Source organism: Stegodyphus dumicola, chromosome 3 (genome assembly GCF_044657685.1).
Source record: "Stegodyphus dumicola isolate Sdum_Otavi_A_Nest chromosome 3, ASM4465768v1".
Taxonomy (NCBI): Eukaryota; Metazoa; Arthropoda; class Arachnida; order Araneae; family Eresidae; genus Stegodyphus; species Stegodyphus dumicola.
This window is the reverse complement of record NC_140770.1, coordinates 21529963-21542796: the sequence shown is the minus strand read 5'-3', so window position 1 is coordinate 21542796 and position 12834 is coordinate 21529963. Positions and strand designations below refer to the sequence as shown.

Genomic DNA, 12834 nt, shown 5'->3' with positions numbered 1-12834 from the left:
TTTGGCAATGCAAAGTTTGAAAAAAAAATTATTTTCTATATAAAAATTATGTTCAACGAACTACGTTATGGGTACTGCGATCTGTGAAAAATACAAGCATTAAGTTTTCCCCACTCGTTCAACGGCGAAGGAAAAATATAATTTTGCAGTATTTTAATAATGAATCTTAGTAAGAAGTGTTGACTTTTTGCAAGGGCATCGAATGTTACTACTTTTAAATTAATTAGATTTGATTTCGTTAACTGATCTGCCTTCCCATTCTGTAGAATTGGGAACATACCTTAGCCTAGAACATTAAGAGACGTCATTCAGGTGGAAATGGTTCGTGAAAAACATTACAGTTTTCTTAACTTACTAACACAACGCAACCATCGATTTATGATCTCTTTTTACAAGAGACGCTTTAGTAGATTTATCGCAAGAAAGTTTTCCTGAAAAGGAAATTCTTATTTATCTCAATTTTGCCAGAATAGCCGTAGCTATTGAAACATCTTGCATATATTTTACTCTAAAGACAAGTAATCGTATGCCTTAAAAAGATATAGGCTTCTATTATTAAAGTAGTAAAATAAAAATCTCCTCGTTAAAATGCGCTTTTATTGGATCTTAGATATTAAATTGTGGGAGAATTAGAGAGAGTTCCTTTTTTATTAACAAGGATCTGTGGTGTTAAATTTTAGTCATCAGAAGTGACAATTTCGCTATATGTTACATTTTCCGCCCACAATCTTAGTAATAAAAGTACTGTTTCTACAGTTAAAACACTTAGGTTTATCTCCATCAAAGGAAACGGGTGCGTTTAGAAGAAAACTGTAGCTTTTTTATCATTTCTGAAGCAGTAATTATTGTAAATATCAGTGTGTAGTTGAAGGTAAGTGGGAATTAAAAATAAAATTTTAGGTATCTGTATGTTAGGTAGGGCATTTTCTTATACGTCGAGAGCAAAATTATTAACGATATATTTTATGCTCGCCACTTCTGCATTTGTGAGAGATCAAAAGTCGCTAGTTTGTCAAAGAAAAAAAAAAAAAAAAAAAAAAAAAAAAAAAAAAAAAAACAGTTAAAATGTATTGCACCTTTTTAAAAAGCCATTTCTGTGTATAAAAGTGCAGCTAAATTTAAAGCTCAGTATGAAATTTTTAGTCTTTTCTTTTCCTCAAAAATAAACTACGAATTCTTTCCGACACAAAATAAAGAGCTCACAGCCCGTGAATGTCAGCTACTAGTTTACTCAGTAAATAAACCTCTACTATACGAAATGAGCTAGACTGCGAGATGTGTAACAGCCATGACACATAAAAAATATGAATTAAATTCACTGTTTTTTTCCTCACCTCTTTGAGGTCTGTAAGTTCTAGAACTGAGAACGTAATTGCCTTAAAGTTGTGTGAAAAATAAGGTGAAATCTTGTAGGATAGAAAGAAATATGTAAGAATAATTATTTGTAATCGATAGCTTATCATTACAAAAAGACCACCATTAATTCCGAGGTTCAGAATTAAACATTGAAATGAAAGAATGTTTATTTAGCAAACATAAACAACAAATTCTGCGTCACTAGTTGTTATTCAGAGGTACGCATCGTCAGATTAACCATTGTTTTATTTTTTTAATTACTTAAATACCTAATAGTAGGGATGTAAAAACACAGCAAACTGAAAGATATATCATATATATCAGAATACTAGAAAAAAAATATCACACAACATGCTTTCAAGAGCTGAATTTGAAAACTTCAGAATAAATTAAAAATACAATCACATAGATCTAGGGCATTGGCAAATCCAAAACTCAGAGGTTTGATAGATGTGGAACTGTTAGGAATATCGAAATGTGAGTTGCCGCGAAAGAATTGCCCGTCTGGAACTCTACCTTCCAGAACTTTTTTGGATAATACAAGAAGTACTCTTTTTCAGATTTTCTGAATGGCACTGAAAATGAAGGTCAGAGAAATGGGCGCAGCCCCGGCTCCCCCCCCCCCCCCAGCCGATTCAAATCGGCCACATAGCCAAAATGGGACAGGCCCGTCCAACACAAAAACGAGGAGCCACCGAGCCGGCCGTGCTCAAAACTCACACAAAGAGGCCAACAATTCAAAATTTGCATGCAAAAGACTTAATATTTAAAACAACGAGAAACCAAAACCCGAGCCCCGAGTAACAAAAAGTGTTAAAAAATGAAACATAACAAACACAAAATTACAGGTTCAAATGGTTGCAAGCCTCAATAAAAACAAAAATCCATCATTCACACAAAAATGTAACTGAGGAAAATAATAAAATCCACAATGTTAGTAATAACATAAAATCAAGACAAAACAACAAAGAACCATTCATACAAACATAAAAAGAACTTCTTTTAAAATCTTGATCAGCCTTCAAAAGATCACGAAATTATTGAATAGGTCAAAAGATCTTAACTCTCAATTCCGATCTTTTCTTTATTGCCATTAATAATATTCATTATTTCTTGAGCAAAATCTTGAAATCTGTTACTATTTACGATCATTTCTTCAATCTTCTTATCTCCATACTTAACCCTCACATCCCGGGTAAGGATACACGACTCGACGAAGTGATCTGCGTCACCGATCTTATCACAAATGAGGCATTTATCACTGCCCTGGAGATGGAATCTATGTAAATAGAAGGGAAATCTTCCATGGTTAGTAATAATCTGGTTGGCATCAATATTCATATAGCACTTTATTCTGTTTGAGACTTCAATAAAATTCAAGAACCTATTTCCTTTAATAGAGGTAGACTAAACCTGCTTCCATTTATCATAGTAATAATTCTTCATAATTGAAATCATCTTTCTTCTAGCAGGTCTTACATCAAAATAATCCATACCATCCCCCAGGGCAGCCTCCTTTGCCAGTGCGTCCGCCCTCTCATTGCCAGGATGTCCAATATGTGCCTTAATCCAGTGAACATGAATGACATGATATCCTGAACCTCTTTTAAACAGATCTTTAATGTCCTCCAAAATTTCATTTTTAGGCTCTGGCCGGGAGAGAGCCGTTAGCACAGATAGGGCATCTGAGTATATATGTATACAGTGTCTCTTAGTAAGTTCTCTTAATATAATATTAATAAGGCATGTTAATAATGTTAATAAAGCATGTTAATAATGTTAATAATGTTAATAAGGCATGCAATGTTAATAAGGTATTTTCCCCTTCCTTTCGAGCATGCCTTTGTGGTGTAACGGTAGCACACTCGGCGCATATTCGAGAGGTACAGGTTCAAGTCCGACGAGGGCATTTCTCGTTTTTCGTATATTCCTACTTCAAAAAAGTTAGGACTCACAGTAGCCACCGAATTAAAAGGTGGAGTGGGCAATAATTCGTCAATGCCAGGATTTGGCGACTGGGTCCTCTCATCTCCAGTCCTCCTTTAAATGAGGAAGTATATAAGGTTTTTTTTTTTTCTTCCTCTTTCCAACATGCCTTCATAATGTAACGGTAGCCTATTTGATAGGTGCAGGTTCGACTCCCGGCAAGGGTATTACTCATTTTTCATGTATCCTGTTTCAAAAATATCTAATGACGGTACAATATTTGGGCTTTCTGGAAATATGTGATGTATAATATTCATATTACAAACAGCATTGTGTTAAGCAGAAGGGAACAGTGCGTGTGGATTGGATTTTCTCTTTCGGCGGGAGATGTTTCTGCTAAAGAAAAAAGTAAACATAATTTCTTCAAAATTTTTTTAAAGATCCAGATTTTTAAGTTCAGAAATATTAAGTACCGGAATGGAATCTTAACATCATAATTTTTTTTTTCCCCGCTCCAAAATTCCAAAAATGGTTCGCTGTCTGACTCGAGTGGTATCATTTACTGAAGCTCGTTGGAAAAGAAATCGAATTTTTACTACAGTGCCGTTTTCACATACTCCACCATGAATCCAGGAGACACGTTCTAAACAATATTGAAAATAACTACACCATATCTCTGTAATTTAAAGAATACCATTTTGAAAAGTAAATAAATAAGAATTCCTGAGGTAGTTAAGTTTCCCTCGCAAAAGTGGGTGAGTTCATATCAACGCTGGCCATTATAGTTCCACCAAGTTCGGATCCTCGTGAATAGGCATTTGATTATTCCTAACGTCGTTTTTCTTGTGAGTAATCTTGTGAGTAGCTTGTTTTGTTATAACACCCTGTCCGAATACACTTCTTCCCTCAGACAAACAACACTGAGCTTTGTTACAACCGAATATTCGGAGCCCATCATTTTATCTACTGTTTCCCTGCAAAAAAACAAGAATCTTAGCTAAACACCAAGAATAAAAACCGCGTGCGCAACAGTATGTCCTCTTATTCAAAGCATTTGTAGAGATATTAGGGTATTTTCTGAAACAGGAGATGTGAAAAATGAGCAATGCCCTCGCCAGTATTCGAATCTGTACCTCTCGAATTCGCGTCGATTGTGCTACCCTTACACCACGAAAGCATGCAGAAAGGAGAGAAGAAATACCTTATATATTTCTTCTTTTGAAGGGCGACTGGGGATTAGGGAACGCAGTCGCCAAATCCTGGTGGTGAAAAACCATCATCCACCACCTTTTAGTTCGGGCGCCACTGTAGGGAACTAAAAGGTGGTGGAGGAGATTAGGGGATTTTCCGGAAGCAGGAGATGTAAAATATGTACAATGGCCCCACCGGGACTCGAACCTGGACCTTTCGAATACACGCCGAGTGTGCTAACCGTTACATAACGAAAGTAGGCTAGAAGAAGTGAGAAAATACCTCATACATTAACTGAAAACTGAATTCAAACTATTTCAGCCTCATCAACATTAGGATGAAAATTTCACAGCTAGAAGGTTGAGAATGCCTCTGCAAAAGAGACAGGTCTACCTTCGAGTTTAGGAACGTTTCCAGTTTTTGCACAGTGTTACATAAAGCTCTGCTAGAAAAATAATATTGAAGGATCAGGCTCATTTAACATTCTGGTAAATGTCCATCTCGGCAAATTTAAGAGAGAGCGCCAGGCTGGCGATCATTTTTCTCACCAACTTTCTTTGGCGACTAATTTTTGGAGAAAAATCAGCATATGACATTTCTGTCTGGCGACATTTCTGTCTGGTGTTTGTATAACAATAATTGATCTCTATATGTAACTATAACCGTAGCCAGAGAAGCCTTCTAGTAATTACGTGAAGTGGTACCGTAAATTTCTCAGCGGCGGGAGAAAACTATGTAAGATCGAAGAGAGCATTAGTTCTTTAGCTCAGGGTTACGTTCTGCTTCTGTGTTTGTGGCATGTTGACAAAATAACAAGATCTCACGAGGTTGATTCTTCTCATTAAATTTATTAATTTTCTAATTTATTTTGTAGATGTGTCCTTAATGAATTAGTTAAATAGGTATGTAAATTTCTTTAATGTGCAAACAATGCAATCATATAAATTTTGTTTAATTTTCTTACATATCTTTATGAAAAAAATAAATGATGTTCCCAGCGGTAGCTTTGAGCATTCTCTTTTTACTTCCTTCTACGAAATAAAAAGGAAATATTGTAATCGCGAAAAGTTTCAGGCATCATATTTCAACGCAAATATCCATTTCCACCGCTATCGAATGCAAGTTAACAATGTTTTTCCTTGACATCTTTTCGTAAGGACAGAATAAAGTTTGCATATAGGACTGCTATAACATGTTAGATGTGCATCTCGTATTTTGGTTGCAATCAGCCGCACTAGAAGTAGATAAATATATGTATATATCCACTCTGTTACTCGGCTCAGTGATCTCGGTTTCTTTATTCTTATATGTTTGTAAATTGTGCATTTTTTGTTTTAAAAATGATTGAATTGTGCTGTTGTTATCTTTCGGTTAAGGTTTTTATGCCTTTAATAAATCTCTATGCAATATTTTTACAATTATCATAAATTTAAAATTTGTTTAAGTGCCGCTAAGCCTAATAATTTTTGCCATGTCGGCCATTGCTTGTTTACATTTGAAACATCAGAATAAAAGTTTTGTTGCCAATCTAGAGAAAGTTAGCTTCGCAATAACAAAGATAACGCCTTCTTTTATTATTGCGAATTAAATCGTGCTTAATCCATTCTGGAATTCGTTCGAGAAAATAAGTGTTCAAGATTTACTTCCTAATTTTCAAAACAGACATTTTAAGTTTTTATGTATTTTTGCCTTGTCGCGAAGTGAGAACTGAATTAATTGAATGAAAAATACTAAATCGTCTGTGAAAAGCTTTTTTTTTTTTTTTTTTTTTTTTGCTTAGTTGCTTTTATGTATCGTTTTAGATTTATTATAATATTTCAATAGAACATGTGGCAACGATTAGATAATTTTTAAAATGATATAAATTTCTTCTGAGTTAAAAAATGATTGTTAATAAATGGTGTGAGGGTTGGAAGATAAATTTAAACTCAAACAAATGTTGTATTATTCTTTATAGACGATAAAGGAGAAGTGTAATTATCAATAATGAGATCAAAATTAAGAAGGAAGTTGTTTCGCGTGAAAGCTCTTACCAGTATTTAGGGGTTATTATTGATAACCGGCTCACATTCGCCTATCATGTGAAAGCAGTGGCAGATAAAGCAAATGCGGCTTTTTGTACACTTTACAGCCTAATAGGCAAGAACTCTAAATTATCACTCAAGATCAAAAGAATTTCTCTATATCACCTTAATAAAACTTGTCATGCTTTATGCCGTGCCGGCTTGGGCAACCGCATATAAAACAGAGCGTGCTAAACTTGATATTCTCCAGAATAAAATTCTACGTTCCATAGTGAAAGCTCCCTGGTATGTGAGGAATGCGAATATTTAGCACGACCTTAACGTAAAAGCCATGCACGAACAGGTATTAATCTCGTCTCATAATTTCTTCGAAAGTTTAAGTAACTCAGGATATGCTTCCTTCCGAAGTTTGTGCACTACGATCCTACAATTGAAAGCGTGGTAAAAAGACCCCGCACAATATACCATAACGTAGCTTGGTAACTGTAAATATGTAATTAGTTCATTTTTCTTCATATTTAATCAAGTATTTTGTATTCATGACTGTAAACTTTGTTTAATTCCAAGATTTAAAGTGGAAATTGTGCTACTTTTTTCGTTGACACGCCCACATGGGCGTATCTGCGAATAAAGTTTTAACGTGTCTTCCTGGGATGTGACTTTTGAGTGATTGCAAATTTTACAAAATTTTATGAACTTTGTGTTTTTGACCAAGGACAACTGTGTGTGGATGCAAATTCTACTAATTTTTATGAACTTTGTGTTTTTGACCAAAGTCTGATTGAACTTTGACGTTTCGGTGCATGTTAAGGACATTACTGATTAATTGCACGCAGACTTCGAATTCGCAGAATAACTCCGAATTCATATCTAGCAGAGACTGAATGCGACCATTTGTAAAAGATTGATTTACAACTTAAGATCTATGGAAACTTTTGTTTCCCCGCGAACAGATTACTCTAAACCTTAGAGTTTTTGAATGCATTCTACGCCGTTGTGTGATAGATGTACCAATAGTAAATCTTCTTATTGATACAAACGTGAAAGGCCTAAGCCATACTTGATCTATTGGAAGATAACTCAGAGTAATTGATACCAAATGCGAGTGAAGATAAAGGTTAAAAAATGATTACCAAGCAAATGTTTAAACAGTTATAATTTTCAGGATACTGGTTACAACTCTTTGTAGTTAATGCCAGCTGTAAAGATAAGAGCTAAGATCTAAGATCTAAAAAATGATTGAAATGTAGCGCTGTTAAGTGAACCTAGGGCCAGAGTGTCGCTATGGTAAGCAAATACAGTGAATTTTAAAGAGCGCATTTATTCTATTGTGGTTTATGCGCTATCGACGATGTAAATTTAATTCAATCCTATACGTTTAAATGAAATGCAAGAAAAAATGCGTATAGTTTAATATTCCGTACAAGGAAGCCATGTGGTGCACACATCAGATTTTTTTTAAGATGAAAGGAATACGCAAAATGGTTGAAAAACGCTGGTCTAAATGTTACTCACTATAATACAAAAATGCCCATGAAGTACATTTCCTCTAACTGAATCATACGGGCCGAGCGGTAAAGTCGCTGAACACTCATAGTTTGGTCCGGGTTTCGAATTCCCCGAACGGTCTGGCTGCATGGGCGTTTCCGTGGTTTTCCTCCTGTGTAACGTGTATAAGAGCCAGTATTCTTTAGAACGTCTTCCATGGAAGCATCCCTTCCGTTAGGCAGATAGCTCTCGATGTTTTGCCGTAATCGCATAACCCAAACCAAACCATCTATCTAACTGGGTCAAACAAGGAACAAACTACTGCATTAGGAACAAACTACTGGATGATGATTTGAAGGTAGAATACATTGATGAGTACCTGCATAGATTAAACAGTAAATTTTATGATAAAGGTTTAAAGTGCACGGCGGGCAATTTTAATGCTTCTTTAAACTACATATGCATCCCAGAAGATGTCACACTAAGGCCTTTTACTGCTCACAGAATGCAGGACCACAATTTCGTCACTTAGGCACACACTTTGCTGAATTTCTCATTGTAAATATCATTAATTTACACTTTATTTGTTTATTTGTACATTTTTCTGCAACTATATATCGCTATATTTGTACATGTATGTTTTGATTACGAATATTTCTCATAACCTCTTTGATAAGTGGTAGTTGTAACAATTATCTTAGCTTGACTTAGCACTTTGCGGCCAACGGGCCCTCTTTCCTACCTTGATCTGTTTCCCGGCTGGGATTTAGTTGATAGTTTACACTGTGATGTTCCCTAGGGATTAAAAGAACAGAGCTTATAAAAGCCGCAAGGCTACATAAGCATATGCAATTCGCATTTAAGCATTTAAGAACGCTGTAATCATCAGCAAGAAGATTGAAATTTTAATTTGTGTTCTAAACTTTTGTGTCTAAAAAAGGAACTCTGTGCTTTTTTACTGAGTGAAAAGAACTGTAAATTTTCGAACTCTTACAAAGCATACCTTTTGTGTATTAACGAACTGTGAAACTACAAAAACTTTGTTTAACGAGAACTGAAAGCTTTTTTACTTTAGAGTTTTTCAAGATGTAACAGTCGAGGTCAGTTCACGGGAGGGTGACCTCCTCGCAGGCCTCCTCGTGACTGCCTCCGACCAATCGCTTAAGCTCCACCCACTTCGTTGCTAATAACTAAACAACAAACGCAAATATGCTCGAGTGTGCCATTCCTTGTAGATAATACCTTTTTTTCAGGGTTACTGTACTTATTTAAATTATATTTTACTATAGTATCAGACAATAATATCAATTAATTTTTAATTTCTAGACTTCATGTTAGGTGGGCGTAACCCACATATCTAACTATAGCCAACCCATCTTTCTTTAGATTTCCATTATCACAGCTCGAACGGCTTTCACCAGATGCTTGTTTCATTTTGGTTTTGATCTTAGTACGTAGGTACTTTCTAGTTTCGCCTCTTTAGGCGGGGACACGGAGTATAAACAAGGAGGGGAAACTGGTATTACAACTTTTCCCAAAAATGGTCCACTTTTGTTCCATTATTTATAGAGGGCATTCAGCCCTACCGCGCCGTGGTCTCTGTTCGCTGGGGCGGTTGCACTGGTAGACCAGTTCAGCGGTGCGTTTGTAAAATTATTTGATGTTTTACTTGGAGATGTGGGCTTCGGTTCTTCGATAAGAGTGTTTATGACCATCTCCGAGGTGGCTCTTTATTAGATTGCCCACCGCGTCTTAATATCGGAAGAGTTCAGCTGGGTCCAAGTCAGCATAATGACATTCATTTGACAGGTCGTGTATTCATTTATTTAATTTACCTCTGATGTCTAACGAATAGCAATACAATTTTCAAATGCAACCTTTTATATCATTACCACAAATACCACAAATATGACTTATAATGCAAAGTAATAATTATCTTCAACTATTTCAGGTATGGTGCAGCAAAGTGAGACCAGAAGCTCTGAGGCAGAGATTACCCAAGAATCACACACTCCAATGCGTTTTAGGTTGGTAAAGCATATAAGATCTTTCTTTATGTAATAGTATAAATTTCTTTGATAACTATGAATTTACAAAAACAATGTTTAAAAATAATTTGGTTCGAAAATGTTAATTACTTAATACTATATACAGTGCCCGCAAATATCTACGTCCAGCCTTTATTTTCGCTGGTTGATAAACTTTCGCTGGTAACGAGTGTACTCCCAATAACAAAAATGTTTTATATTATTTACCCCCCCGGGGGTCGACGTAGAGAACTCTGCGAAGCTACTGGCTAGGATCTGTACCTAGGCAGTCTCGGCCACGGGGGTATAAAATTTATGAACTTGGCGGTTCCCGATGGTCCATGGGGTAGGTTTATACTTGCTCTTCATGGGCCGGGAGGTGTAAGTCCCTTCCACCAGGGTATTGGTAGCCAAATAGCAAACTGGGCTATTGAGCGTCTGGTCCCTGCTGTCCTTGGTATTATATGTAAAAGCCTAAGGAGAGGGGCATCCCGTGTGGCAGGTAGCCCAAATTAACGGCCGGTCATCGACCCTAAGTTTCCATCTCCCACCCCACCGTGGTCTCGGTCCGGCCGGGACGGTGGTCTTCACCGGCCCGTGTTTAGCGGTTGGCTTTTGATCGTTGAGCGATCAATAGAGGGTACCATAAAATTGTTGGTGTCTCGGGGGTGTGGGACCTTGGGCCCAGCAGGAATGTTTCAAGTCATCGGTGGGTGACGCTTTCGGGATTTTTCCCGTTCCCAGAATGTGATTGGGTTCACGAGCTGCGGTAAAAATCTTAGTTAGTTAGTTATATTACTTAAATACACATATTTGCATTTTTAAATTTAAACAAATCAGTTTTGTAAAAAGAACGAAATTGAATTTTTTATAACTTCTCTTTGTTCCTATGCTTGTATAGGAAACTTTTATACTCATTGTAAGGAATAGAAAACAAAATGTGTGACACCCTACAGCAAAAAATGACCGAGATAATTTGTTTTATTCAACGAAATATCCAATTAAGTTGCAATTCTCCAATTTAATTGGCGACTGTGTTCATGGAGTGTACACAAAGAGCCAATGTTTGCATTTGTAAGTAATAAAAAATAAAACATCGACTCAGAAAGAGGTTTCTTATGTTAATAGATTAAATAATGAGCATTTTTATTCATATTGTTGTAAGAATTATTGATTAATATAATATTCTTTTCAAAAGGGAGGTCTTACTAACAGAATCTTATTGAATTGATTGGAAGTGGCAGGCACATGGTTAACTCCCAACATTTTCAACCTAAATTGAAAATGAAAAACGTTTCTAATTAAGGACATTTTTGTATGATTATTATATTGCGATTCTAAATTAATTATACATGAGAATATTTAAACGTATATTTAGCATTTGGAATCTTAGAAATCACTTCTGTGAAAATTCTTTTATCATATCAATAATTTAATACATAAGTTAAAGAGTTCACGCTAGTAATAACAAAAGAGTATTATTGAAAGGCATTTTTAGGGAACGTGAACCTCGAATTAATCTAATTTATTTATTAACAGACCGGGTCCTTAAGTTAAAAATGATATCAAGTAGCCAAAATGTTGAAAGTAAAATCTAAGTCAACTTCCGTCGTGCAAGTGTTAAATTTTTATTATTATTATTACAACTAGTATAAAGTTTTCTTAAACATAAGTATAAGGATAGTGGGATGGTATTAAAATGAACTGAAATTATATGTAAGTAATGAAAGTATTGAAAATGAAAAAGAAAGTATTAAAAATGTACGCCATGTGCACTTTTTGTGCACACTGCGTATTTCTGTTTAACACTGAAGCAGTCACAGAAAATATCCGAAAAATAAGAAATGATGTTATGAGAAAGAGCATTGAAGTAAAGAAATAACATTTTTTTTTCATTTACCTAAAAGACATTTTCTGCATTTCAGAGTGCCAGGAGCATTGTCTAATCTACCAGAATTTGCCGAAGAATTCAATTGCTCATCAGAATCAGCAATGGTTCGAAAAAACAGGTGCCATATTTGGTAGAAAAATCAACTGAACATATAAAAATTTCAGAAAATTTGAACATTGTTATTATCATTACTGTATTTGTTCTACAAACATAATGCATTTTTCGAGTGCAGATATTTTAAACAGTTCTGAAATATGTATAACATTTGTCTAAATAAAATTTAGATTTCCTCTCAAGGTTTCAGGAATTTTGATTCAAATTTGATTCTGCGAAATTAATATTTTCCACTTCCCAAAAATATTTCCTATAACACATTTCCTAATTAATTATTGGACTTCAAAAGAATGGTCTCAAATTTTGTGTGGGATGAGTCCACGATCTAAAATGTAAAAATAACTCATAGGCTATATATTTTCTCTCACTCTCTCTCACCCCCCTTTTTTTTACAAAATGGGGGGAAATGTTCAGAAACTTTTCTTAAATACAAAGTATTTGAAATAAATTTTTAATTTCGTTTACTAAATATTCGTCAAAACGTACACAAACAATAATAATAATGCAAAGGGAAAGCATTTATATCTACAAGGTGCGTCTGAAAAGTTCGGTGAATGCTCTCATATGTTAAAAACCGCGCAGTTTCATTTCCCTGTACGATATCGTTGACACTGGGAGGGGAGTATGCAGCAACCATGCAACGAACTTTTAAATTAAATGTTAACTGTTTGTTTTTTCATGTATAGCATTGCTGCAACTATGTACTTTTCTCTCAAGTGAAGTGAGCTGATTTGTTGTAGTTAGTTCTTCCTCGTGCGTGTGCTGTTATCGCTAGCGATATGAACGCGGCGTGATATGTTTTGTAGAATGTTTTGTT

At 35.3% G+C, this 12834-nt stretch overlaps 1 protein-coding gene across 1 annotated transcript in view; it reads left to right on the top strand.

The window, feature by feature from the left end:
* LOC118193977 (membrane metallo-endopeptidase-like 1) overlaps nucleotides 1-12187 on the top strand; it is a 100031-nt gene extending 87844 nt beyond the window's left edge. The window contains exons 21-22 of the transcript XR_015039968.1: nucleotides 9937-10012; nucleotides 11938-12187. The gene's annotated coding sequence lies outside the window, so the exon portion shown is untranslated. The remainder of the gene's footprint in view (nucleotides 1-9936; nucleotides 10013-11937) is intronic.
* Nucleotides 12188-12834: the final 647 nt, after the last annotated feature.